The sequence below is a fragment of the Pezoporus flaviventris genome, unplaced genomic scaffold, assembly GCF_033815535.1.
Source record: "Pezoporus flaviventris isolate CSIRO_AGI_PZ_B2104156 unplaced genomic scaffold, CSIRO_AGI_Pfla_v1 ptg000029l, whole genome shotgun sequence".
NCBI lineage: Eukaryota > Metazoa > Chordata > Aves > Psittaciformes > Psittacidae > Pezoporus > Pezoporus flaviventris.
This window is the reverse complement of record NW_026892577.1, coordinates 12,679,797-12,685,796: the sequence shown is the minus strand read 5'-3', so window position 1 is coordinate 12,685,796 and position 6,000 is coordinate 12,679,797. Positions and strand designations below refer to the sequence as shown.

The window sequence follows — 6,000 nt, the reverse complement described above, 5'->3', positions numbered from 1 at the left end:
CTGTAGGATACTGAACTTGAGCTAAAAGGCTACCCTTTAGCTAGACTGATTTAAATAAATTTCAACCTCAGAAAAAAATTAAGGTCATTAAGAACATTTTACATAATCTAGAAGACAGTGTAAAGAAACAGCATAGATAACAAATAGCTGGTTGTGTGATCATCAAGCCTAGAAAAAGCTAAACATAAAATTAATTTGCAGTTTCCATACTAACAGAAGTTACTATATGATCTAATATGAAACACCTAATTTGGGTGCCTAAGCTAAGAAACCAAGTTTCTGTGCAGTAACAGAACCTTCCTGGACTATAACACCAAAGCACTAATTTTCCTTCATGCTCCCCTGCAAAGGAAACATAAAGGTGTGCTTTTGAGCTGGCCTATAGTTCAAAAGGCATGTACCCCTAACATAATGAAACTGGCATCTAGTGGTAACACCCAGGTGGCAACAACCTCCACAAATTTTTCTACTGGTTTCTTTGTTACCAATATTTCACTCACTCATGGCAAAATAACTCAGAAAATTTCAGGAGTTGTTTCTACATCAGGAGGGTCAGCCTATATGGCAGAATGCAAGATTCATGCTAACTCAGGTTCCAAATGCAATAAGGATAAATTACTACATTGTTCTGCCCTGGGCACCTTACTCTGCTTAATCAGCAAAGCAACTACCCTAAGAAAACGTTGATCTTCTAAAGCTATAGTGCTTTTGAGATCTAAGCAAGTACATAGTACTGCATTGTGCCACGTCAACACTTGCCGACAGCTGAATTTATGTGAAAATGTGGAGGTCGGTCTTCTAGGCTGACTTCTCTGGACTAAAATTAAGTGGGAATTGATTGGTTGAACACATACCAGAAATGACTAAGGAGAAAAAGGAAATGAAATGGGAAGATTATGACAACTAATATCTCAGTTATATGTATATGTATGTCTATGAATAGTTACAGCTGAGTGGCAGTGGATGGGGAGATTTTAGTCTCTCTGCTACTTCCCCATCATTTATCATAAATTGCAGGCTGTACAGGACTGAGCTAGGAAAAAGATTATACAGCCTAATTTTACTGGAAATGAAACTTACATTTTGAATGGCCATTTTTGCTTATTTGTATTTTCAGTTTGCCTTTGATATGACTGTAAAAGATGTGACTGTATCCAGGAAACTACTCTGAAGGAAGGGGTGAGTTTTCTACTCTAAAATTCACCAAGCTGCCAATCTTAAATAGCCCATGTATTTTGAACAGTGAAAGTCATTGTTTCAGGGGTTTGGGTCTTTGAGCAATGCAAAAAAACCTGTAATCAATGGCTCTAAAAAGTCACAACATTTAAATTTTCTTCTGACTACATGCTAGATATTGGTTTTATCTATAACTTTAAGTATACAAGAGTCAGTGCTTATAGTAAATATATACCATTTCCACACACAAGGTAATGCATACTGACTTAATTTTACTAATTGCAGTTTGCAGTATTGGACTGATGTCAATAGAGAATTCAACAGTTGAATAAGCAGTGCAAAACTCTTCATAACTCTGTCATGGGAAAGAAAAAGATAGTGCGACATATCAATGTAATTAGAGAGACATAAAACAGACAGTTTAAGTATGAACTTTAAAACTGAAGAGGCTAAGGTGACAAATGCATAGCAAAATTATAATATTTAAACCTAGAATCAGTTAATAATATAGAAACAAAATTATCTCCTCCTCAAAGTAAATTGAAGTGTCAATGCAAATCAGAATTACAGTACAGGTCCTGCAGCTAGGATATCCATCTTCTTGTGCAAGAGAGTTTTGTTTATATATGTTAAATATCAAAAGCAAATGAACTTCTCTCTCTAGTATGTTTGCGTTTTTTCTCACTAATCTCTTGCTGTTCTAATTTGTATGGACCTCAAAGTATCCCAGATTTGTTAATTTCAAATCTTGTCATTGTTCTAAGTAAGTTCACCTTAATGACAGCAAAAATAATAGCAAAACCCTTTTTTAAGCAAACCAACTCAGGAATCTGCTGGGCTGGCAGATCTTCATGAGCTCTTACAGCTTTAATTTTAACATTGAAAAGCTAATCAAGTTACATTTTGAAACTGAAACCTTACTTCCTGCTGCTAGATTTTGTGCTGGTAATTATAAACTGTTTTTTTATAGGGGGAGCGGCAGAATAACTTCTTAGAGCCTTCTTACCTAAACTTGGCAGAATGCCTTTCTGCTATTAAAAGTCCACTCAAAGGCTTGACTTTGCAACACTATTGTTTCTGTCAGGGTCATTATGCTCATATGAAAGCAGATTCATTGCGTGAGTTCAGCCCTTCAAGAAGTTCAGTTTGGGTCTGGGAATGTGCATAAAGCAGACATCTAACAATAGACATATTTAAAAAAAAACAACAAACCAACTTTAATTGGCTGAAGACCCTCCAGTCCTACAGTAAACAGAAGAACTTGGTACACTAGAACATTAATGTAAAGCATGTTTAAGGAGCAAAATCCAATTAAACTGTGCTTTAAGTCACAAATATTGCAATATCTGAGTGTGTCAGGTAGTCAAAATAAATCGATTCCTCTATATGCCAGAAAGCATGTGTTCTTTGACTTTCATGTCCATAATGATCTTTAAATATGAACATAAAATACAAAAGACCTATTTGGTTTGCTTACAAATTCTTAGAATGATAAATGAAATTCTAAACAGTATTTGCAACCTCCCACTAAATTTAGTCAAGCAAAGAACAACAGTAGAACAATCTGAAGTTTAGTTTCATGTCAGTAGGACATTTTCCAGCAGAACTAGTTAGTGTGCATGACTCCTTTTAAGAAGGGGGAAAAAAAGCAGGGGGGGGAGGAGGGAATAAATCAGTAGATCTGTCAGGTATCTGTATGTTGTTAATAGAAATTATAATCATTCCATATTCATAGAGGTGTGGCTGGCTTTTTAGTATCTGATTATAGGGCAATTTAGATTGAAAAGCTTCTCAGAAGGTCTGCAGATCAACCTCTGATTCAGAGCATGGTCAGCTTTGAACAGCGGAGGCTGTCAGGCCAGGTTACTGAGGGCTTTTTCCAGTTAAGCTGTTAAAACCTACAAGGATAACACTGCACAATCTCACACTACAATCCTCATGGTCAAAAGTCTTTCCTTACGTGAAGTCGGGATCTTTATTCTTTCAGCTCATACCCATTGTCTCTCATCCATCTACCATGGATCACTGTGCCTGAGTCCAGTTTGATAACCTTGTATTGAAAAACTTTTGTTAGGTCCCCAGTACACCTGCTCTTCTCCAAAGTGAAGAAGCCAAGTTCCCTCAGCCTGTCCTCATAGGGAATGAGCTCCAACCCATTTCTGAGCATCTCAGTGGCCACTGGGCACCTAACCTCCTGGCTGTTTACTTAAAAAAATAAAATAAAATAAAATAAACACACACACCACAAACCAGATAGAAATGAACAATTGGAAGACTCTAATAGGACCCTCAAGCCCTATACAGCATTGCAAATGACCTTTTTGTAGTGTCTTAAAACCTGACCACGGATCTATGTATGATCATAATTTACATGACTTGGGTTCAGACAGCAGAATCTCATGCCTAACATTTATGACTAGATCTGATATTACAAGATTAAATTATGAATAAAACCCTGAGATGCTTTAGATGGTTATTGCATTTCACTTGGCTATTACTGCCATCTAGTGATATAATTTACAATCTTCAAAACTTTTCATTTAGAAATTATATTGCATCAGATGTGTTTAGAAAGGTTCAGGACATATTCTGAAATCAATACTTCTATGCTTCATTTACTTGCTAATGAAATTCCCCATGCTGGTATGCAATTATGTATATACACAGTTTTGGAAGCTGATATTTTTTTCTGTCTTCCCTATAAGCATGCATGTGAAGATCCAGATATTTGCGTAAGAAGAAAACTGTTCAGAACCATAGCAGTAGTTTGGAATGTATTCAGCTTCTTCTATTCTGGCAATTTTCCCTTTAACAGTCCACATTATTTATGACTACACTGGTTGTTAGTAAATGATTCATAATTATTTATATAAATCTAAATTATAAATATACATTATGAAACTGTTTATGGTCAAGGGAACTAATCTCTTTCTCTTTTCAGTGAACAGAAAGTGTCTCATCTTGGTTTAAAAACTAATCACTTCCCAGATCTCCTACCTACCTAACATGAGATGATGAAGTGAGGAAACAACAGTGAAAATTGACTCCTAGGATATTACTGAAGGTTGAAGTTCAAACAAGAATAAGGTACATGATCCAAATGAGAATAAGGTACATAATCTTTATAATAAAGGAAAATTGCCTCTTAGAAACATTTATTATTTGTCTGTGATTTGATGTCTTTACATCAAGATTAATCTTTCTAAAGAATTCACTAGAGCTCAAATTTACAATTTAATTCATACAAAAATATAGGCGTTTATAATCATCTGGTTTTGCTTCCTAGCTAGCTAACTACTTAGCAATTTTCTGCAGTTATGTGCATTTAATGATTTTTTTAGTCAGATTATCTTACTTACCTGCATGGTCATCCAGTTTATAGTGCTCCTGTATTTAAATCAATTTATGTATTGAACAAACCCCAAAGCAAAACCAGTATCTAAGAATCTTAGGCTTGACATTATCACATCAACTACAATCAAATTTGGTTTCAATTCTCAATTGAACTGCACATGAAAAGCCTTTCCACACAGTTCTACCATGAGAGAGGTCAGACTTTCACCATAATTTACCACGGATGCCTGGATCACAGACCAAGCACTGAGGGTTCAGTCACAGTGAGCTCTATTAACTTTTTCTTCACAGGTGAATCTTTATGTTTCTCCAAGTACTGCTACAGGCTTCTAGGGCACGTTTTTATGTTTTATATTATTTGGATGCCACTCCTTGATATCTCCCCTAGCTGCCACAGAAAAGCCAGTCTACAAGTCTTTCTCTAGCTGAGCTGAACAAAATTCTTCAAAATTTGTGATATGGGGAGCTGTATAATAAGGTCACAGAATAGATTATATATGCACTTTCTTGAAGGACCCATTCTCATCAGCATCATTTTAGCAGAGTATTTAGCCTACATATGTTAAGAGCACAGTCTGTGGAATGTTTACATTCTTTAAATTAAGTAATACTTGGGTCCTTTATTCTAGCAAGAACTTGTATAATAAGCACTTCTACTGTTATTATCGTGAGCTGATCAATATTTTGTTTGTATATATCCAGATTCCAAATGCCTTCCTTATTTTCCAGTTCTGAATGTTAAAACAAACATATACATTCTGAGTTTGGACTACAAAATAAAACCTAATAATTTAACACAAAGGTAATCCTACTGTCACATGTAGAAGCAACCTAAGTTCTAGCACACTTGATTCTAATCAACTCCAAAATCCCAGACAACTTCATTCTTAGATTTCAGCTTTTTGGTGCTAGATAAGTCTTACTGTAACAATACAATCAGGCAAATGCACCTCTGATAATATTAACTATGCAAATAGGAAAAAAGAAAATGCAAGTCAGACATCATATTCTGCACAGTGGATTTTCATTCTTCCTGTAATCTCTTCAGATTTAGATACTATTAATAAGTGTACATTCTAACAGATTACAGTAAGACATTCAAAATACATACTTCCAACCACTAGAGTAAACTGGAAGAAAATGCTGCTTCTGAAACCAGAGGGGCTTGGACATTCTTAATTAAACACGTTGATTATACTGTTGAGCACAGCTGTGATTTCTTGCATTCACTGCATCATTGTTAAAGTAACTAAACTGATCGACCACTAGCAGTTCTAAGTTACTCTACTTTGTGAGCCATTAAACATATCTAAAGCAAGAGATGACTTCAAGTGGTAGAAAAATGTGCATTTTGAATTGTCTCTTTAAAAAGCTATCTGCTATTGTCAGAAATAAAGGATTGGAAGCAGAAATCATGCTCATACAGAGAATTTTTATTGTCAAATGTAACTTGCTAGAGCTAGCGAAAGA

General features: G+C 35.3%; 1 long non-coding RNA gene across 1 annotated transcript in view; it reads right to left on the bottom strand.

Moving 5' to 3' along the window:
- Window positions 1-1,990: 1,990 nt before the first annotated feature.
- Window positions 1,991-6,000, bottom strand: part of LOC133272209 (uncharacterized) — a 34,218-nt gene continuing 30,208 nt past the window's right edge. Inside the window, exon 2 of the long non-coding RNA XR_009744363.1 lies at window positions 1,991-3,374. This is a non-coding gene — a long non-coding RNA (uncharacterized LOC133272209). The remainder of the gene's footprint in view (window positions 3,375-6,000) is intronic.